This window comes from Sebastes umbrosus, chromosome 17, assembly GCF_015220745.1.
Source record: "Sebastes umbrosus isolate fSebUmb1 chromosome 17, fSebUmb1.pri, whole genome shotgun sequence".
Taxonomy (NCBI): domain Eukaryota; kingdom Metazoa; phylum Chordata; class Actinopteri; order Perciformes; family Sebastidae; genus Sebastes; species Sebastes umbrosus.
Genome location: NC_051285.1, coordinates 28947681 through 28971028, shown reverse-complemented (window position 1 = coordinate 28971028; position 23348 = coordinate 28947681). Strand labels below are relative to the sequence as shown.

Genomic DNA, 23348 nt, shown 5'->3' with positions numbered 1-23348 from the left:
AGTGTATCCAATACACTGCCCTGGAGGAAGATGAACTGCTGCCTGCTGTCTGTGAGCTATAGTCAGTCCGTAATCCAGGAAAGCATGCTCGCCTCCCGAGCAGGAGGGACTGGATGGTGTTGAAAGCACCGGAGAAATGAAAGGACATCATTCTCCAACCGGCTTCCCAGCTTCTGCGGGTGGGAATAAGGCCTGTGGAGAATGTATATGATAGCATTGTCCGCACATTTGACAGCTAACTGGTACATGCCTGGAGTACCCTGGGGCTGATGCTGTGAAGACCCACTGCCTCGCCTGTGATGAGCCTCTCTGACTCCCTCATCACCCGAGTGGCAGTGATGCAGAAGCTTGGAAGGGCAGCTGGCTGGTGAGGTTGGCACTCAGGGAGAGGAAGCTTCGGTGTCGACCTCTGATTTGATCGAAATAATGGGAAGAGTAGACAGCCCAAATTGGTAGGCGCTGCAATATTGTCTGAAATAACTTAATTTCCAAATAAATTACAGTGTTCAGAACCTGCATTTTGCCCGGGATGAAATATCTGTTGTATTGCCATTGCTGTTATTTGAAGGTCAGCATGTCACATTGCCATCTTTGTTTGTGACATCTATCTGAGAGTGAAACAGCATGACAAGTTGTCAAAAAAAGAGAGATTTAAACAGCGATAAATGTTGCATTCCAGTCTGGCACAGTTAGTGTTTCTATCTCAGATCAGGAGTCCAACATGGCTGTTGTGAGCCAATTAACAGAGGCTCTTCGAGGATTAAATGCTTTTTAGGCCAGAGAAAACTACATTAGTGTGATCCAGGCAATATGTTTTAATGAAAGATTGTTGCATCTGAGTGATTTCCTGTCCGAGGGTTTTATATCTACAGGGCTGTAGTATTAAGACGGTCATGGGTAACACAAAGCAGAATCATTCTAACATAAAGAAAGCCACTGCCAACAGGATCTTAAGCAGAAAAATTAGCATCATTCAACACAGCAGTAGTGATATTACTCGTTTTTCAGAAATGAAGCCCACCAGGAAAGAAAATAATATTACAAGTTACAGGAAAAAGAAGTTGATGCCAGATTTAAGCCAAAACATCATGCACATCATGCACATCTGTACATCGACTGTGAACCTTCAGGTACTGGTAAATGAATTCATATCTTGACCATCCATGATTCTTTGTGAATAATTCATTTTAATTGGCTGGGAGTTTGCCAGTATTTGTGTCGATGCGGTATCAAATATCCAATTCTAATTACCTGAAAGGTGGGAGGTTGGGTGGCGTACGGACATGCCTGGTGTTGAAGCGATTCATCAAAGTATATTTCAGATGGCTACTGGTGACATTTTATGCAGCAGGTTAAGTGGTGCTGTTGCAAAACGTGTCAGTATCTCAGCAATAAAAAAATTGTTATTGGTATTTCCGGCTCCAGAGCTGGTAATAACTATAACTGTTTTTATTTTTAAATGGTATTAAATAATATCAGATTATAATGCTGATACAATTAGCAATCTATAATGTGAAATTACTTTAAATGATATACTTTTCAGGCAATGAATGATATTTTAAGTTTGTGCAAAATTTTTCAGGCCAAAGATTTGTTTGTTAAAAATGAATATTTAGATTTGTTGATTTCTTAATTGAATTCCTACCAATTTTGAATGTCCAGTTGTTTCTACAGTTCAGTCCTTGTCATTGCTAACTCTGTGGCTGACCTTTGGAGGGTCACTTATAATCACACTAAGGTATGCAGGCCCACAGTATTCATCATATCATACAGTATGTGTGAAATATCAAAAATGAAAGTAATCACACTTTTAACTATAACTCAAACTATAAAAGTTGTGTCCTGTGTATGCACTTTAGGCATATATGATTAGGTCTTTACCAAATAGTCCGACACCTCATTCATTATGTTGACATTAATTATTATTATTAATAACTTACAGACACATTGCATGAAATCCACCTTCTCTGTAATTCTCTCAGTCTTCAGTCCAAAAGTCAAAATTCTTGAATTATTTATTATCGAGTATTGAAAAAATATCTTTTTTTATCTATCAACATATTCTGCTTCAACACTATTTTAGAATCGGCAAAAATATAACACATTTATACTGCATGGTTTCTGCCCCAAACTGCATGTGATTATCATAAAGTGGTCATGTCTGTAAAGGGGAGACTCGTGGGTATCCATAGAACCCATTTTCATTCACATATCTGGAGGTCAGAGGTCAAGGAGACTCCTTTGAAAAAAGCCATGCCAGTTTTTCTTCGCTAAAACTTAGGCAGACTTTGGAGCGTTATTTAGCCTCTTTGCCGACATGGTAGCATGACTTGAGCAATGGATTCCTTAAGTTTTAATGATATCTGTATCTTCACTGTGGCCCTGAAACTGAACCTACTAGAGCCTCTAAAAGACAAAGGCAGTAAAAGATAAAGTCAGTTGGGGTCGCGGGCGGGTCTCATAGGCTTAACAGTATTATTAATAGGCTGATAATTATACCAAAATAGGTTATATATCATGATTTACTGGGAGAAACCAAGCATTGTATGTAACATGAAACATTCAGCACCCCCATGTAGCCCGAAGGGAATGATCCTTTGTTTCATAACCACGTTTTTCCGCCAGCGTGGTGATTAGACTGTGAGATTGGCATCTGAATGAAGCTCCTTTGATTGAATCATTGAATAGTCGACTAGTCGGGATCACCCCATGACGTACTCTTATGTACTTTCCCCTTATGCTTTTTCTTTCTCTCAGATCAGCACACAACACCAGGGTTTTGGGTTGAGATTGAAGATGAAAGTTTATGAAAGAGTATATGAGCCACATTAAATAATTCAGTGACAAAGCAAGCTACTGCTTTCACTGACTAGGTTTCCACAGGTCTGTGGATCTAGACTTTCAGAGTTTTCAAATGGGCATTACATCTTAATGAATATATATTTAATAAAAACATCAGCTAAATTGTGCAGTTACTTAAAATACATAAATGAAGAATATTCTTTATGTTGCATACTACACTGCCTTGATCTCTCAGTAATCTTTACAGAAAGGATCCAATGATATTGTAAGTTATGTTTAATATGTCTGGATCAGTTAAGCATAATGACATACTGTACGTTGCAGCTGCCTACATGTAGCTCTTGTCCCTTTATTCAATCATGCCTCAGACATTGACCCGAAACACTGCGATACAGTCAGACGACAATAAAAGGTAGTTACAACTAAAAATGCTATCTGGATGATGAGCAGACAGCGGCATCTTGCAAAGGGAAGCCTAAGTGGCGGATAATGGGAATGAGCACGGTGAGCTTTGTTTCTTTGTTCATGCTCGTACGATTATGTATCATTTTAACCAATACTTTTCAGAAAGCCATCCAGTCTTGACAAAAAATAAATCGCAGATGTCTCCTCACTGCTCAATGCAGTTTTTCTTCAGCCTCATAAAAACAAAATCAAAAGTAAACCAAAAATACAAAAACAAAACAAAACAAAAAATAGTGATAGAGATGGAAATCCACGGTTAAAATGAAGCGACTTATTTTTCTGACTTAGTCATGTTACTAGATATATGTTTTATGTTATCTATATGTCCATATATCACTGTAAAAAACAAAGATTTTACTTGGCATGAAAGGAAGGGATGTCTTTTGAGTCCTTTATTATTTAGTATGTGCCGATACCGAGTCCGATCCGAAATTTATATTAACCTAAATGTTGATTAAATATGTATCTGACACAATAACAGCTGCAGACACTACATATGGTGACCTTGTTGTTCACAGGTTACTTGATCCAAATACCGAAGTAGTTCAGTGGTGTTATAGAGTGAACAACAGCCAAGTTTAATGTTGGGCTGTCGTCACTGAATTAGCCTTAATGAGTTTTTAGCTGATACGACCTGCCGCTGGTGACGTTTGTCTTTTTAACTGGTGAAAGTGACGGTCATTACCGGCTGAAAATGAGAAGCTGCTAGCTTGTTTTGTACTCCGCTCTTTAGGGATGCTACAGTGAGGACATTTTTCCAATGTCAACAGCGGTGTTACTGATCACACCGGACAGTTTGTAAGAAAAGATATTAATCGATGATGCTCGATTTTTGTGTGTGAGTGCTTACTTTGATCTTTTACGTTGGATGACTGTGTCTGGCCTCTTCGGTCCAGCTCAAACACATTTACGCAACTTGTGATTTTTACATTGTAGTATGCTCAGTTTTAAAGCGAGAGTGATGATACTGGTACCATATTAAACTCAAGGAATCCATCGATACCATCCATGTCTTACTAGCTTGTCAGGAATGACGTTAAATAACGCTACAAACTTGTGCTAAATATTGATGAGGAAAAACTGTCATGTCCATTTCCAAAGGGGTCCCTTGACCTCTGACCTCCAGATCAGTGAATGTAAATGGGTTCTATGGGTACCCACGAGTCTCCTCTTTACAGACATGCCCACTTTATGATCATCACATGCAGTTTGGGGCAAGTCATAGTCAAGTCAGCACACTGACACACTGACAGCTGTTGTTGCCTGTTGGGCTGCAGTTTGCCATGTTCTGATTGGAGCATATTGTTTTATGCTGAATGCAGTACCTGTGAGGGTTTCTGGACAATAATAGCCATTGTTTTGTGTTTGTAATTTCCAATAATAAATACATACATTTGCATAAAGCAGCATAATTGCCCACTCCCATGTTGATAAGAGTATTAAATACTTGACAAATCTCCCTTTAAGGTACATTTTGAACAGATAAAAAAATTGTGATTACTTGCAATTAATAGCAATTAAATATGGACAATTGTGCGATTAATCACAATTACATATTTTAATCGATTTTAAGCAGAGAGTCGCTTCTGGGTGGCGTCTGAATCGCGCTGCGCCATCAGCTCCGGTTGCATCCAAAGGTGTTGCGCTTGGAGGTGTGTATGTAGATAAGAGGTGTTGCCTCCAGATGCTGCTACCTTCATGAGACACAATTTACAGATTGCCTCATTAACGTTATCAGGTTCCCTGTTAGCATTGGGTTTAAATCTGAAATATTGCCAAATAGGCAATTTTTCACTTTGAATCCCAAGTGAAATCTGAGTCTTGGTTCTCTGTGCTGCGACGCTGCTGCTGCTGCTGCTGCTGTACGGAGCAGACACATTCCGTTGGCGGGGAAGTAATGTAATCGGTGTATGCCCAAGCACCGGGTTACACCGGTAACACCGACTACCGTGGCAGGCATGCTGCACTTTGCTTATATAAAAGAGTGTTAGAGCGTTAGAGCTCAGCGAATCTGGGAAATTTGCCAACTGTGGTGTCAGAACTTGCTAATTTTCCCTCAGATGTGCAGTGAAGTTCTCAGATGCAGTTGGACATCATCACTACAATATATTTTATTTTCAGGACCATATATATACTATATATATATATATATATATAGTATATATAATATATATAGTAAATCCTAATTTGAAAAAAAGCACTGTTCACCTCTACCATTACCACACACGTGTACGTTTTTCAATCATCTTTCACCAGCCCAGCGTTGAGTGCAGTGGTAAAATGTCATGGAAGACTGAAGTGAGGGTAATGTAACACAGTGAGGCTGTTGAGCTCAGACTTTCTGAAAAGAGTCTCTCAGTTCTGTCTAGCCAAACAATCACAGCGTGTTCAACTGACTCATAACTCTCAATAATAATAGTGAAGCAGTAATGGTAAATGGACTTGCATTTATATAGCGCCTTTCTAGCACTCAAAGAGCTTTTACACTACACGTCAGCATTCACACACACATTCATACACTGATGGCTAGGTGCCAACCTGTCCATCAGGATCTAATCTAAATACTCACCGATGGCACAGCGTTCAGGGGCAATTAGGGGTTAAGTATCTTGCTCAAGGACACTTCGACATGTGGACTGGAGGAGCCGGGGATCCGACCTTCCGATTGGTGGACGACCCGCTCTTCCTCTTAGCCACAGTTCTAATGTAGCTCACTCCACCAGGTAGACTGAAAGGATATATACCTGAAGATGGGTTGGATGTCGTGTGTCCCGTTCTCCAGCAGCATTCCCTATAGACATCCATCTTACACAGGTTGGGTTTCAGCATCTTTGTGTTGTCGTAAATCACTGAGATAGTCATTAATTTTTAATATCCAGGAGCCCAAGCGCCGTGCTGCAGTACAACTAGATCCTCCACTTATGAGAGCCAGCCACATCCATTACAGCATGTCTTTGCTGTCCCCTCCCTGTGCATGTTTGGCTGCACTTTTCTGATATCATTAATACTCATCAGCAACACCTTCCATTCTGCCAGGCAATTTACGCTCTACTACTTTCACTCTCCTACCTACTTTTCTCCTTCCTCTTTTTAGTACATTCTCATCCCTCTTTCTCATCCACCTCGTATAGCCCAGCACTGACTCTATATATGGGCACAAATAGCCTTAAAGGTTTCCTAAAGCCAGGACCACACATTATGATTGTTGAGCCGATTATAGTTATGATTCAGGCATCATGACTGATCAGACCAAGAAGGGCTGAGTCTGTTTCAGTCTGGTCCAGATGGTATTAACAGTCTGGAGAGTGCATAATACTTCTTTGGGGTGGTGAAGGACTCTAATTGTTTGCCTTCTGATGAAGAGGCTGCCCATTGTTCTCATTACCATGTTTGATTTTTACAACTGAAAATCGCAGATATAATCATGATGAAGTTCGATCACCTCCAGATGCACCGGAGTCCGGGGGTTAGTGATACAATTAAAGCAGAAATAAACATGTTTAGAGCCTGGTACCTCAGCTAATTTGAGTCACTGACCATAGCCCCTTAGCCGTGTTTGTGATGTTGGTGCCTTCTGGAGATATTTGCATGCACATATCGGACATATTATATGGCTTGGTGTGCGGTAATTGTACGACGTGCATCCTGCTGGCCAATGTGCGGGCGTTCAATATTGGGCTGCTGCTGGAGGACCTTGGTTTCTAACGGGATATTGGAAACTGTAATGTCCATGAATCTTGGCTAAATCCTGGAATACCTCGTACAGCGGCATTCAACCGTGACTCTTTTTCTATATACCAATCTGCCAGAACAGAGGAAACAGAGAAAAAAGGAGGAGGCGAGTGCTTTGTGGTGAATAATGTTAACGTTAGGGTTTATAGTTTTAACCATCAGTGTGGTGGCTGTTACATTTCTTGACACCAGCTGTATTTTGCTGGTAAATTAAAGGACTTCTCCCCAGTGCTGAATGGTGTAGAGCTGACAAGGGAATTCATATGCTCTTGTTTCCTGTAGTAATGGCTATTTATGTATTGACTATCAGATGCTGATAAAGTAGGGCATCTCATCCAGTGGTAAACGAGTTACTCCTAGAAAGCTTGGAGCATTTTAAGGGTCAGAGAAGTCAGGGGCACATCAGAGTACGCCGAGGAGAATGTGGAAACCAAAATGCAGACTTACTGGATTATAGTATTGCAGTTTTTCCCTCATTTTAGGACACTGTTGCTTATTGCTGAACCTTGGCAGTTCATTACTGCAAGCTTTCACATTTAAGTAATGCCATATGAGTTGCTGTCCTGTTGGTGGGCATTAAAGCAGCTCCTGAGATCTCGTATGCCATGCTCATCGTCCGTTCCACTCGAGATCTCCCTCATTTCAGAAATGAGATGTCTCCAACCATCTGTCAACACAAAGTACTGGCCTCCCGCGACCAGACAAATCATTCCTAATCCTCCCGCCTCTCCTCGGGACCTGGATCCCGGCCGTCGGCCCTCTAACGAAACAGATCCCCCTAATGAAGGAATATGGCAGAGAAAAGTGCCTCCCATTGATTCTGTTCCCTGGCCAATGCCGCCTCAAGTATAGTGCAGCTGAGCTATACTTAGAATCAAGGATAGAGTTGACGTAATATTTTTGTTCTTATATTGTGCTCTGTAAGGGCAGCGCAGTGATGAGGCTGAACTAATCCTGACGGAGCAATTTCAACTAAACCAAGCAGCTACAGTAGACAATTGGCAGCAGAATGCAGTGAATATGGCTGTGGAACGGGACTTGGCCGGCAGCCTTAGCTTATACGATCTGATCGCAATGCGAGAGCCTTTACATGGACATGTCTATCATGGACCAGGGAGTGCATTACAGTGATTATGTTCAGATTAGCAACATGTTTATCGCTCTCTAAGACCATTTGTGGCGCTCCCATCTGCCCTCGGTATTAATCAACGAAAACTGCACGAAACCAACTCTTTTTTCTTTATTGACTGGAAACTTGGAGGCCGGCTAAGTCTGTCTGTTTTCTTAGCATGCAACTTGTAAAAGACATTTTGATTAGCCTTCAGATTCTGACAGGAGACTAGCAGTCAGATGTCCATCATATGCTAGAGCCTCCCAGTCTAACTTTGCTCCACACTCTTTCTCATTGCTATCACATCTTTAATGCGTGTAGTTTTGAAATCAATAAGTGCCCATGATTTATTATTGCAACCAGATTTCACTGTCTGAGGGCGAGGAAGGGAGGAGGGAATTTGTCTCAGTCTGCCAGCTGATGGTGCTCATTAATATGGATAAAACTGACAAGGAGTCATCTGGGAAGAATGTCATACCACATTAGACAAATAAGTGGCTGAAACCACTGGCTGTAATGAATTGATTTGCTTCACATTGATCCCCGATCCTCCCCCCTGCACGTTCTCCACTGTTAATCACATTTGGGAGTCATGTTCATGTTGTGAATTTCTGCATCTGTGAAATATTTAATAATCTAAGTGAATGGTTATTTAATTCCATGTTTTACTTTTGCATTATTCAATGTATTTGTTTTATGTTAAAACTAATACAAACCAGTTTGCTAAATGTAAAGTGATAACGGCAGCTAAATCAACGTTTATGAATACGTTTCCAAAAGTTTGATACCAAAGATCCAGAGCTTAATCCGGTACGTCTTCATCTTCATCCAAAGGGAAACCGGCTAAGAATGCTTTCACTTTTCACAGCACAGCAACTTTTATAAGACCCTGCTTCACGTTCACACAGTTAAACTGCATTCACATAGAGAGCTGCCCTGTGCAGCTGCAATCTTCTGCTGTTGGCCGCTGAGGAGCTGCGGCGGAGCAGTCGGGAGTTCACTTCCGTGGTCAAGGGCATGTTGACAGTGAGTGTTGGTGTAGAGGAGAGTGTTAGGCAGCTTTTATATGAGCTTTTGTGATATATCAAATCATGTAATATCTCAATGAGACCTGCTGTATGTGAGGAAATATAACATGAATTGATGGAAGGCAGTGCAGAGAAAACATCACAAAGCAGTCCCTCAGAAAAGGGTAAACTAGTCACTCTTTTGGCAGAGTGCAAGCAATTATTACCTCAGAATAATTCAGCCAGTACGATTAGTGCTGTCTGTTAAAGTGACAGCTGCTGAATGATCCATATGAACAGTACTGTGCTGTTTCTCCACTCAGTGTGTGACTGTCTAGTCATACAGCCACTTTTCTAACTTGTGGATTATCGCCGCTTTGTCACCCAGAGAAATTGGGTGGCGCTATTGCCTCGATAATAAATGGAAGTCCGACAGGAGGAAAAACCAAGAAGCTGTTGTAAAACATTTCTGACATACACTATTTAACTTTGGAAAATCAATAAAGCCAATTTAACAGAAAGCTTTTCTTGTTTATCAGAAATGGTCCACCTGAACCAGACCGGTTCTCTCTCTCTCTCTCTCTATCTCTCTCTGTGTGTCTGTCGCTTTGGAAGAATATTATCCCATAATAGTAAAAGCTATGACCTTTCTCCTGGGTACTCACCATCATCTGTGTCCAAATAAACAACTTCCTTTGACTTGCGTGCTGGGAAGTTGTTTCAGTCTTGGACAAAGTTAACAATAACTGTTGATACTGCCCGACGATAAACAGCTCGGCCTGTTTTATCAAAAGTACCATAAACCATGAAGCAGCTTATCATTTCTAACTGCTGGATAATGTGATGAAATCTAATGAAATGTCTTTTCAAGTGGGTTCATAATTTAATAAGTTAATGTACTGCATTAATATGCAGATGAAGCAGTACCATCATCTATTACATAAGAAGCAATTATCAATTGCGATATAACATTTTCACTGGTGCTGTAATAATAATATTCAGTGTTTTTAAATGAAACAAAAAAAATAAATAAAAAATGTAATCCAATATTAAAATAACTAACAACTTTCAAGTCTCCATATAAAGATTACTGATCTGATACCGAGGGTTGGGATGATGTACTTTCAGACCGGTTTGATATTAAGCCCAACACTGGACCAGACCAATATACTGAGATTTAATACTGGGTGTCACACTTGACTCAGCAGCCGTTCTACCAAACTAAATTGAGAATAGCTGGTCCACCTTAAAGGTCAGCGCACCTTAAGTGAGTTTGGGCCAAAGTTGTTGCTAACTTCACTTTATTCAATTGGTGGCAAGACAAGACGGGAACTCGGATTGGGTCTTGAGGAGTTGTACGATTTATTCACTGTAAAATAGCCTAAACTGTACACACACTACGCTGCTACGTTCACAGCTATAAGGTTACTGCTGACTTCATACTCACCATCAGACATACTCACTCTCTCTCTCTTTTTCTCTCTTTCTCTCTCTCTCTCTCTTTTTCACTTTCCAGTGAAAATAGCTAGCAGCACGAGCTCCAAAAGTCCCTAAATTTAGAGAGAAAGTCTCCAAGTCAGCAACACTGACAGTCCGTCCCTTCAAGCATCCCTCCAAAGACACTCCCCCAAAATTAGCATTATGAACAAAAACAACAAACATGGCAACTCACAGCTGTCAAGATGTAATATGTTTTCTGTGCTGTTTGCCTTTATCAAGCCGTGTTGAACATGTGGTGAAATGTATTTTGTCCATGTAACGTTTCCAAACAAAACAAGTTTAGATATTGTACAGTACTGTATATAATGTGTATGTGTATATAATATGTTATAATAACTCGTAATAGCTCTCTAAAGATGCCTGTTAATTAAGTGACTACCAGTTATTGTGCATAACTTTACTGATTACTACATTATTCATCTGTGCAGGACAGAAGTTACTACACTGCCTGCAAGGCACTTTTTACAATCCCATGTGCCTCTCTACTGTGTGCTTTCATTACGCTGTGCAGTATGTTAACGGAGAGAGAAGCTGAAGTGCCAACTCCACACTACTCAAGAGAGAAGATGATGTATAATTGAGGAGGTCAGTGTTGAGTTTGACTCACATATTTTGATTCCTGTCTTTGGATTTCTTTGCAGAGGGCAAATCATAAGAAGTAGACTTCACAGAATACATTTTATACAGCTATGTACCACAGTAGGGGCCAGTAATAAGCTGTTTTATCTCCCGCAGTAAAACCGAAAAGGAATGCCTTTACAAGGATAGCTGGTATTTTTTTATGTATTCATTTTTATTAAATAAACAGTCTGAGGTGGCTAGTGTTGGTATTAAGACACCTTTCAGGGTGAGAATAACTTTAAAGAATGTCCTTCGTTCTCTGTCAGCCTGTTTTTATCTCATCATGGTTAGTCATTGTTGTCATGCTGCTGAATACCACAGCACATTTTTTTACAACTGAAGTTAAGGTCCTAGTGGATACTTCTGAGGCTTTCATTCATTCAATGTTTGAATAACGAACAAGTAATATTCTAACAAAATAAAAACCAAAAAATGGTGAGTCGTGCTATCTGACAAGGACTTAGCCTTGAATTGAGACCCTTTTGGAAACCCTTCCTTTTACAGTCCCTAATGACCAAGTATTTGTTATGTTGTTAAGAGCCCAAGTTTTATTATGCACTTTATAGAAATTCAGATAGTACTTTCCAAGAAATTGCTTTTTCTTATAGTTATTGTTGTTGGCTAAACTCAATTATAATGGGTTTATTAGATTTACCTTAGACACTATATAATTGTTACCTAGTAACAAGCTCTGCAGGAACCGTTTTCCTCTAGTGTCATACATCTTCTTAAATACCGGGTCTGTTCTTTCAGATGTTTCTGAAATTTACTCAGTAAGTAAACTGAAATTGTACTGTTAAACAAAGCCTTGTTTGTTTCCATGGTATCACCTAGTTCTTTGCATATTATTTGTAATGGAAAAATCATTTTCTCATGCAATCAACACAAAGAACCATTACAGTAACGGAATATTGATTCAGATTTGATCAGCGCTGCCTAGTTTGACCGTTTAGTCAGTTTCATGTACTAATGTCAGGATATAGCGACCGTTTTATAAAAATAGCTTCTTTTGATCATATTTGCTCCAATCTCGCCTACTTCAGCTTTAAATAAGCTGTATAAAATCAGTTCCTTCAGTTTCCAGAGTTCAATGCTTCCAAGTGGGAAGGAAGGGGGAAGAAGGAAAACAGTTCAGTTCATTACCACTCACTTTAGAAGGGAGTGGTTGGTTTAGTTGCATTCATGCACACGCACATACACACACGTGTCTAAATGTTAGCAATTTGTTTTTATAACTATCTTCACTATATTCAGATTCCATTGTTTGACCATGTTGGGTAGACCACTGTCCGAACACCAAGCAACAAATTATGATTGTGGAATATTGGAGTATGATAGTGCCACAATAATTGGACCAAAGTGCATTTGAGCTTGTTTGAGGGGAACTCCCACATAAATTAAATCCTGTAATCTATGTGGGTAAACTACATTTTCTTCAGGGAGCGCCAAGATGTGGAGTTTGCGGGGTCCTACCAAGATTTTACATTACAAAAGACCAATAGATTACTTTAAAATTTGGGACCCCCGCATCCTCCTGCTGAGTTCTCTCTCTGGAGAGTCTTCTTTTGCTCCAGATGAAGCCGGTGACTAGACTATGTCATTTATCCCAATACCCTTTTGAAGAATTGGTTGTTTTCTAGAAAGTACACAATTATATATCTCAGTTATTCCCAACCTAAACCAATCACAACACCGAATTTATTTGAATTGATGTGTAATAGTGAAGGTTTTCCTGAGTACTTCAGCTGTAGTTTCTTTGTATTTACCTACTTATTTGCCAGTGGTAATTACCCCTTATATATACTACTATGTAGCATTCATTTACTGGGTAAATACTAGGGGACTGTGAAAGGAAGGTTTACATCATTTTTCAGCAGGATGCTGATAACTTCGGTTGTTATCCTTCTTGCTGTTATTTCCTTCTGCCTAGCAACACATCTTGATGCATCTCGATGTGATTAACCTTTGTAGATTTTCAGCGTGAGGGAGGACGGTAACCTAGTCTAAATAATAAGCCCATAAGCCTGACAGGATCTAATTCATTTCTTCGTGTAGGCCACCTCATAACCTTTACCGTTCACACTCCTGCTGCCTTGGCAGTCAGACCAAAGCCTAATGGTTGGCTCCGAGTGCAGTGAGCCATAAGGAAGATATAGACTATAATGATCACTTGGTAAAACGTGCTTGAAAATATGAAGTTGAGGGTTAAAGACAAGCTATAAAAAGCACACTTCACTTCACATTCACCCCGATGTGATAAAAAGCAGAAAGGTTACATTAATCAAGCATTTAATAAAAAAAGGTATTTCATGTCTAGAATCTCAGAAGGAAAGAAACATGAAAGAAATGCCGAAAGCTAAACCTTTCGGTTTTTATACATCTATGAAATGTTGATAAGTATATTATAGGATTGTAGTTGCATGTTATTTCGGCTGTCAACCCTGTTGCAACCCATGAACAGCATGTGGCTGTCACGGCCTTTATTTATGAAACTAGATCATTAAATGGAGTTGGTTAGAGACGTGTATGTACGCAGTTTGTACCTACACAGAAAATAAAGATGACATAATCTCCTCTATCTCTCCTATATCTCCTCTATAGATACAATGTCATATTTGTTCTGCTTGCACACATCTGGCCCATATTCATAAGAGCCACTGAGCACACAGCTAAAACTCCCTTAAGTGTATGAATCATGTTGTTGAACATGAAATCAGGAAGCCAAAGGAACAAATGCCTTTCTGATGTGCATGTACCTTCCAGCTTATCAGCCTCTCGCTGAGGACTCCGAGGGACACATCTAAAGCCGGATCTTTTTTAATCAAATGACTCACACTGTTCTGGAGTTCTTACAAGATTTTCTGCCTTTCAAGGGCTTTTTTTTTTTCTTTTAAAGAAAGCTTTCCCTATTTATGACCTGTGTCTCATTTTTAGATTCAGTTCTAAGTTTTGCAACGGGGCTAACATAGGCTTCCTAAACCTAGTCATCTCAGGTCTGGGAGAAAATCAGCCTCCTTGTGTGGGCTGTCTGAGGAGACACACTGAAGGTTTTTAATTGCTTCTTTCAGTCAGGTATACAAACCCTGGATTCTGTACTCTTGTAACTTCACTTCATCCCTTTCACCTTCCCGGCAGGGTTCTTTAACAAAGCCCTGAGCATAGACCCAGTGTCTGCTTTTTCTGAGGTTCTTTCAGGCTACTTCTCCCCCGAGCTGATCTCTGATACTGATAGTTAGTGACAAAAAAACTTTCACTCCCTCAAAACCAAACACATAAAAAACAAGATACCAGATGCTCCCTCAGAATCAACCGAAGGTCAAGTGACAACATCACCCAGTATGTACGAGAATAGCAGAAACAGAACATAGAAATACGGACTGACATGATGACCCCACCAAGTAGAAAACGGCTTAGTTAACACCTGACAAGCACAGGTGAGCTAACATTCAAGTCAGTGAAGTGAAGGTTCAAACTTAATATAAAAGCTTGAAGAAGGTGAGGCGGGGCCGCTGTCAGGATCACTGACCAAAACCCCAACAGAGGAAAACAAGAAGTGCGCGTGTGTGTGTGTGTGTAGACCAGAGATCCATCTATTCTAATTATTGCTGACCCATTAAATGCACCAACTGAGCCATGCCAATGTTTCAGTTTATTCCAAATGAGTTCCCCATTGTTTTGATAAATGGGAGGAAGAGTATCTGAATAGGTGTGGCAGGTGACAGATGATACTCAGTGACACAATCGGAGCACAATTTGCAGGAAATATTCTTTTCAAATTGTAATTGACAGGTGTGGAAGTGGGGCAAATAATATTGGATATGGAAAAGTATAACACTCTGGACAGACAATTATGGGTGGCTCCTGAAGTGATTTACTGTAGCCAGGTGGCTCCCAGCCAGACATTAACAGCTACCCCGCTAGGGTATAACTAGTTTAAATTCAATCTGCAATCTAATTCCACAATTTTCTGTTTTCTCTTGCAACACAGATTTTGTCTGTCTCCGTGTCTCGGCTTGTCCGCGGGCTTGTTGAACAGCAAGATCATTACATTGATGTCATTTTATTTTCAAGGCACAATCTTACCCGCCTTCCAAATTTGATTTACACCCGGGTCGGGCCATCTCAAAAAGGTCATGCTGACTTTTAAAGGTCCAGTGTGTAGTATTTAGGGGAATTTAATGGCAGAAATGGAATACAAGATTAATGAGTATGTTTCACCTGAAAGTAAGGACGTTTTCACATTAGGTACGATTGATCCATACCGTGCCCGAGTATGATTGTTCCCCCCCTCTTCGCTCAGCTTTCACATTAGTAAAGTTGTTCCGTACCCGAGTACACTTGCGTCATCATCCACGTGTATTTGTGTATGTTGAGATCAGCTGTACGTAGCGGAGCATCGTAAAAAAACTTCATTCAAACTGGACAGAAACAAAATAAAACTCACCAAAACCGTCGTCGTTAGTCTTTCCAACAATCACCAACTCTGGTTCGGTTGAAATACTCTTATTTATTTAACTCTCTTTGAGCAGCTGAGCGTCTCTCGTTCTTCGGAGGCAGACTATTAAATTAGATAAATAAAATAACATATATCGCCCGACCCCATCGCCTATTACTGCTTATATTCTAAGGAACCTCTCTCCTGCCTTCATGCTTTATAACCACGGCCGTGCAGTTCACATACATATTCGTGCATATACATACATAAATATGAAACAGTTTTATATCTGTGTCTGTATCTATGTCTTATATCTTTTATACATGATCGGAGGAGACCGGCGGTGTTGAAAAAAGCCTGCCCTTTCACAACTACTCCCTGACTGCTAATGTTACTTGCGTTACATACAAACCATACCCGAGCACACATGATCCGTGACCGGGACCACCTTTTCAAGTGGACTCGGGCGCCGATTGATGAACCGTGCCCGAGTACGGTTCAGAGCGTTCACACTAATCAAACGAACTGGACTTTGAGGACACGGATCCGATACTTCTAGTAGCCCAGAACGGACAAACCAAACACTGGCTCTATAGGGACATTAACATTTTCATGTTTTCACGGTGTCCACCATAGTTCTCCTACATGCTTGGCACACAGGATCAAAAGGCTTTTGCACTTGTTCTGCTCTTTAAAATGAGCATATCTCAATTTTTTTTTGTAATTATGACAAAATTTCAATACTTTTGTCAATTATTATAGTTTATTGAGTTATATAACCTTTTAGCTTAGGTTATACAGAGTTTAGGCATATGAAGAATTTGAAGATACTCCATCACAATAAGCAAAATTACCAATTTGGGCACTGGCGGACCAAATAAAGAGTTCAAAGAACAAAAACTGCATGTGGAGGGTTTACAGACTTGTTCTGTCCCTGTGTGTAGAGAGGAACTGACAGAATCAAATTGACAGTGAGCAATATTGATTGGCCAATTACTAACATTGGCAGCTTGGTGACTCAGTTGTTTCCATGGATACCTATAGAAATAAACTATTGGGTTTTGAGTCTGACAAACGAGCAAACATGTTTTCCAAATCAAACCATAGGTTTTCAGATTGATTGCTGTTGGTGTGTTTGTGTCCTATCGGAAAGGTAGGAAAGATGCTCCGAAGCAGTATTGGAAAAAAGCCCCTAATCAACTATATTACCAGTCATAAAATGGTAAATGGACTTACAATTATGTCGTAACTGTCTAGTCCTCCTACCACTCAAAGCGCTTTATAATAAATAACACATGCTGTTCACTGTGATGAGTCAAACAAGCTTGTGGAGCTCAACATGTGCTGTCAGCTTGAACATTTATCCTGTTCTGTTATAAAATAAAATGACACTTTGAGACTGGCAATATAACCTGCAGGCTTCTGACAAATAGTTTTATTGAATTGTTTATTCAATAAAATCCAATGATACCAAAAACTTGTTGCCTACTGAAGCTTTAAGTAGTCAAATGCTCCAAGCAAACCACCAAACACAATGCATAATGCAAACCCTGGGCTCTATCTTCCTCTAAATTAACTTAAAGGTCCCATATCGTGCTCATTTTCAGGTTCATACTTATATTTTATGTTCCTACTAGAACATGTTTACATGCTGTTATGTTAAAAAAAACCTTTATTTTCCTCATATGGTCTGCCTGAATATCCCTGTATTTACCCTCCGTCTGAAACGCTCCGTTTTAGTGCATTTCAATGGAATTGCGTTGCTAGGCAATGGTGTGTGTCCATTTTTACTTCCTGTCAGCTGATGTTATTCACATACACTGCAACAGGAAATAAACTCGAACACATTTAGAATTTTTACGTTTAAAACCGTGTGATGATCTAAATATTGTATATTTGTGACATCACAAATGAACAGAAATCCTGACGGCTTGTTTCAAACGCACAATTTATGAATACGGGCTGTGTGTATTTCTCCGTATATTGAGCATTTTGATAGTTTAACAGTATTTATATAGCACTTAAACCTGTTTTATAATATAAAGTCACTATAAATCTCACTTTTTACAATATGAGACCTTTAAAATAACAACTCTGAATCATATGGTACTCCATGTATTATATCATATACTGAAATAATAAGACAGTTACCGCCTGGATGTTTTTGGGAAAAGGAATAAAGACTTAATGAGTTAGGTAATCCCCATCATGCTACACCAACATAACACCAGTTTACGGGCTGGTTTTAATCTGAGGAGACTAACAGTGACGGGATAAGCAACATGGATCATTACAGAGTTAGTACGATGTGATTTTGTAACAACTTTAATAAATAATGCTCTGAGCTGTGAGCCAGTATTTGTGGTCGTGGATCTATAACAAGCCATTCAACAAGCTGATGGCTTTTCACCTCGCTATAATGAAATACTCTAATACTAATAATTAGAATCCCAAAGTGTCGTGTTGATTGTCATTCCACACAAAGGACTAGGACTGAGCAATAAACACTTTAATCATATTCTTATGTGATCGGTGTTGTGTTTGACCCACCCCGACCTTGGCTCCTCCCTACTGTACCGGAGTGAACAGACGGCTGGAGAAGTTGCTCTGAGAGCGTCTAAATTGCCGCAGACGGGTTTACATTATTAAATTGTGTGACTTTCGAGACTTTGAGGATGTCTGTCTCCGCCCCTTTGATTGCACTGACATGCCGCCACACAGTGCGTGAGCGCCACTGTCTCGAGAGGTAACAACGCTCACTTTCACGGTATGGATACATACCCTTCACCGTTCACCAAAAACACAAGCATGTTCAATGAACACGCTCTTTTAGTGCAATCATGCACAACAGTGAGTTTCCTCCCTTAAAGTCAAAGGGGCACGACACGATTTCAACCATACAGGCATAACTAAACATGCTGACCAAACACCCGCCCCATAGCGTGGTGAAAGCCAATGACGTGGGAGAAATTTTGGGGCGGCCAATCAGATTGTAGGAGTTGCACTGGCCACCTCTGTGCATGGTTTTAACACGTGGTTAATATTGTGAAACGGTGGCGGTTAGGTTTAGGCAACAGAACTACTCAGTTAAGGTTAGAACAAAAGATCATGGTTTGGGTTATAATAAGTGATGCGTGCTTTGGAACTTAAGCTATAGACGTAACGTCACGCGACTCAGTGACGTAGCGTTCCATGACATAACATCGTCAGTAAAAATAATTCAACTAGTTCCACCCCAACCTCCCGCCCTTATCAGTCTTAAATAATATGTCTCTTGCTCTGAGCATTAATAATGATGCAGATGTATTTACATTGGAGTCACCTGAAAGCCCTGTGGCTCTCATACAGACACTAAAGGGTGCCTTCTGCGTTGGTATCAAGGCACCGAGGGCTACTGCCCAAGCATCGGTATTCAACGCCCTGGGAGTGAGACCAGGCTGACTATTGATAGTAAATGTATACACGAGTACACAAAAAATGACCAGTAGCACCTTCTGTTGTGTGATATTCTAATCTTAACATTTACATCTTACAGTTAATAGTCATCAACCTGTTTACCATATGAGCATCATGTATGTTTATGCATGTGTTCTGCATGCAGTGTATGCTACTTTTTTTGTTTTGTAATCCAGCAGTAAAGACTCTGAGATGAAAGTGAAGTAATTAGCGACTTCCATCTGTCACGTCACCTGAGGAAACAGCCCTTCTGTACGTGTTTAAAGAGGCGAGGACGAATCAAACAAACATCTTGGCTATGATACAAATGTTTAAGGAAAACTAAGCAAGCCCCGCTTTTAACCCGGCGTTTCATCTGAGAAGTAGGCCGATCCGCCCAGCACTTAATGGGCCTCCAGACTTTTGGAAAGACAGAATATAAAATTAAACATTGAACTTCAAAAATCATTATTCCATCATTATTATTTGTTCCTTTTCAGGAGAAAAACCAACGTGTACGCCTCTAATAGTACACGCACCGGGAGGTGCTAATTATGACACATGGCCCACTTATCTCAGACAGCATTGTGTTAAACATTCAAAATGAAACTGCAGGATATTTCCGTAGCAGCAGCTGAACGGCGCTCAAAATACAGCGGCACGGCTGGTACAGGATGAGTCCAATCTCAATACCGGGGCTTCATGGTATGAATAGTGAGGCTGTGCACATCCAGTGTCCCTTATTTGGCATTGAGAATAATGAGAACCATGAAAAGCAGACTGTTGACAGTGACCCCTTTGACTCGGCACTAAATTTATAGCTGTCAAGTGGAGATGGCACTCTCGGCTTCTGTGGGGGTCAACACTATCATGGCCATTTAATTACAGGGCTGGGAACTGGCCAGCGCAGACTATCATGCATTGTCATACAGTAGTAATGGTCCAGTACATCTGCAGTACATGGAGATATGCAATAGGTTACAGTGCATTTTGTAGCATTTACATACAGGATACAGTATTTAATGGCAGGTAATACAAGCTGCAGTGAAGTACATAATTAATCTTGTCTTCAGCAAGATGAATGCTGAACCAGGAAGGCTCTATTCATCTGTAGTCTTCATACACTGTACATAACTGTTGAAGTGTTTAAACAAGGTCCTATTTTCCGTATAATTTACCTTCAAATTGTAAATGACTGGGCTATATTTGGCTGAGTTTAGCTCATCTCCCGTCTACTAACTAAATCATGTCCCCAGCCAGAACAAATGCTGCCAAGAAAAAGCCCTCTTACGGTGCTGCGCCGGTGAAAGGTCTACAGCCTCACTGCATGGGTTACATAAAACTGCAATTTCCCTTAGTTATTCATGCTAATTTGACTCTTGAAAATATTATAAAATATTGCTAGCTGTCGGGTCACGCTCAGCGTCTCATAGACAATCACCTCTTAAAGTGTTTTACTGCTGAAAACTAAAATGATCATTTAAAAACATTTCCCAGATGCTCTGGGTTCATCTGCTGGGTCACAACATTTTCCTACAATTCTGGACTCTAGATTGATTTTCTCCTGTGCATTTATTATCATTTACGAAGAGGTATCTAAGAAAAAAAAAAGGCAGCAATCGTGTTTAAGAGCACAAACATTTTATGGTTAGATGGGACAGTGAAAAACACGGAGCTAGTGTCACAGGAGGACACGGAGGCACATGATTTTTTATCATATTTGCTCCAATATCGCCGACTTCAGCTTTAAAAAGCGTGTTGGGCTTTTAGTAAACACCTCCTTTATTTTATAGAAGCGCAAGTGATGTGTGGCCAAAGCAAAGTTACCTTACATAACGCGCTTCATGCTATGAGACTCTGCTTTAAGACATCTCTAAAGTGAATGAATCATTACACAGCACTTAATGGATTAGTCCAGTCAATTCACAAGTTGTGGTACATCGTGTACCAAAGAGAGAGCCTTTGAATAAGTAGAAGAGTGTGCTTATCAAGTTAGAATAGTTCATAGTAGCAAAGTAGTTGCTGATTATTTTCCTGTTGATCAACTAATATCATATTGTATATTATCATGTAACATGCACAATAGAGTGCCATACCCATATTCTGAGCAGTTACATCAGATATACAGTATGTGACACGCCTTGTACGAAGCGTAGCTCGCTTGGATGTAGGGCAAACACACAACCCGTATTTCTCTCTAGAAGTTTTTAGTTGTATTGAACCTGAGAACGAGCAGCATCATAAGCGAGCAGCCCGCCATCACTTGTTCTAAACTGCCACAGGGCTGAACTTTTAAGTGACCATGCCCTGCCTCTGTGTGTCAGCATGAACTATTACTCCAGCCGGCCCCTCCGTGTGCTGCTTTTATTTTACACAGTGTAGCTTCTGAGCTTCATTTCTTCACATGATGGTGTCCCTGTCCTGCAGAAATAAATCCCAGAGACATAGTGGAAGAACACACGCAGCAGGGAGAAAGCAGCATTTTGTTCAGAAATATTTTGTCTTGCACAGAGTAACCATACAAGAAAAAAAAAAAAGTGCTGTTGGATGTTATAAATAATAGATTGTGTCTCAATTTTGGAAGGATGCACTAATAATATAGTCATTTTCTGACATGAAATACTCTGGCAAGGTGCCCCAATAGATTAATATCTAAACAGGTACAAAAGTGCTTGAATTAATCATTGGCTGGGCCTTGTTTGTGCCCTCGTGGATATGGAGCTCACATTGGAGGAAAATCTATAGCTGTGAGGGAGCAGGGTCAATGATGTTGTTCTCCACAAAGTGCATTGCACTCATTTGTCTGCCTCACGGGTGGCACATTTGCCCGGCAAATAAAATAGAATGCTTCCTGACCATGGTAGTACATCTGATAAAATTAGCTCCGGGAACAAGGGCAGCGCCACCTTCGTTTCGTAAGCCTTGATAGTGGTCTGTCTTTCCGGTGCACTTTTCAAACTTAGTGGGACACTTTGCGCCCTGCTCTAAATCCATACGCTTGTCTTGAGTGAAATGAGCCGTGTCACTTTGGTTTGGTGCAGGGTCATCAACCACGAGTTAGAAACAGCCACACACTACTTCAGAAAGTTTGCAGAGCCTCACAACTTTGATGTTTCATCTGAAGACTAGAAGAAGAGAGAATTATGTTTTTTTTAATACGTGATACTGCGTATACATTTTTCTGGACACAAGAAAAGAAAATGCTTTACAGGGTCATTGGATGGAGAGTAATTATATGTCTTTAAACAACAGATAGGGATACACCGATACTTTTTTTCAGACAGAGTGCAAGAACTTACATTTGGGTACTCTCCGATACCGAGTACCGATACGAGTACTTCTCTGTGCCAAAAGACCCTCGTTAACAGCCAGCTGGAGGGTGTGAGCGACACACAGTAGGCTGGGGAGTCCCGCATACGAGGCGATGCGCCACGACCGGCTCTAGGTCGGCTTGGAAAGGCTCAAGGCGAAGGTGGATCGCGGCCGCAGCTTTACAGCGCTCGCCACCTGGACCTCACCGCACCGTGACAGGGCTCCCTGCTCCCGGTGCGACTGTCTACCGGGGCAGACTGTCCTCAGTGTGCCCCAACCGCGTCGTGCCGCGTACCACGTAAAAGGCGCCAGGGGTCTGCGGCGATGTCGGCAACCCACCCGACCCCTCTTGAAACACGGACCAAAGAGTCTAACGCACGCGCGAGTCAGAGGGTGCAAGCAAAACCCCGTGGCGCAATGAAAGTGGGGTCGGGCGCATCACCGGCCCGTCTCGCCCGCATCGTCTGGGAGGTGGAATTGTGAGGACCCGAAAGATGGTAACGAGATGTTAACGTCGCTGTAAAGTGGTATCGGTGCCGTTGTATCGGAGCTGTTTTGTGAGTACGAGTACATGAGCACAGTATCGGACCCGATACCCGATACTGGTATCGGTATCGGTGGATCTCTAACAACAGATACATTTTGAAAATAATACAAATTCTAGGCTTTTTTTTAAAATAGAATGAAATGTGCCATAGGATAAAACCTCATGTTGTTCCCTCTGTGACATCCCCTGTAGTTGACTTCAGACGGCTCTTCACAGGTTACAGAGAGGTCACCAGTTTTAAAGCACGAGGCCTCAGAAGTTCCCAGAGAGTGATGCATATCCAAATCACTGTGCACGCTCTGATTGATCGGTACACGGATTGGTCTAAACAGGAATTGGAGTAGAGGCTTCAAGAGATTACTTTGAGTTTGAGAGGCAGGA

At 40.8% G+C, this 23348-nt stretch overlaps 1 protein-coding gene and 1 long non-coding RNA gene across 4 annotated transcripts in view; one reads left to right on the top strand and one right to left on the bottom strand.

The window, feature by feature from the left end:
• Positions 1-23348, top strand: part of opcml (opioid binding protein/cell adhesion molecule-like) — a 264962-nt gene that overhangs the window by 92978 nt on the left and 148636 nt on the right. The gene's annotated exons all lie outside the window — the stretch shown is intronic.
• Positions 2448-16109, bottom strand: LOC119475613. The gene is made up of 3 exons (XR_005203836.1): positions 15997-16109; positions 13904-13907; positions 2448-2457 (listed from the first exon to the last, which is right to left on the bottom strand). It is a non-coding gene; the product is annotated as an uncharacterized LOC119475613 (long non-coding RNA).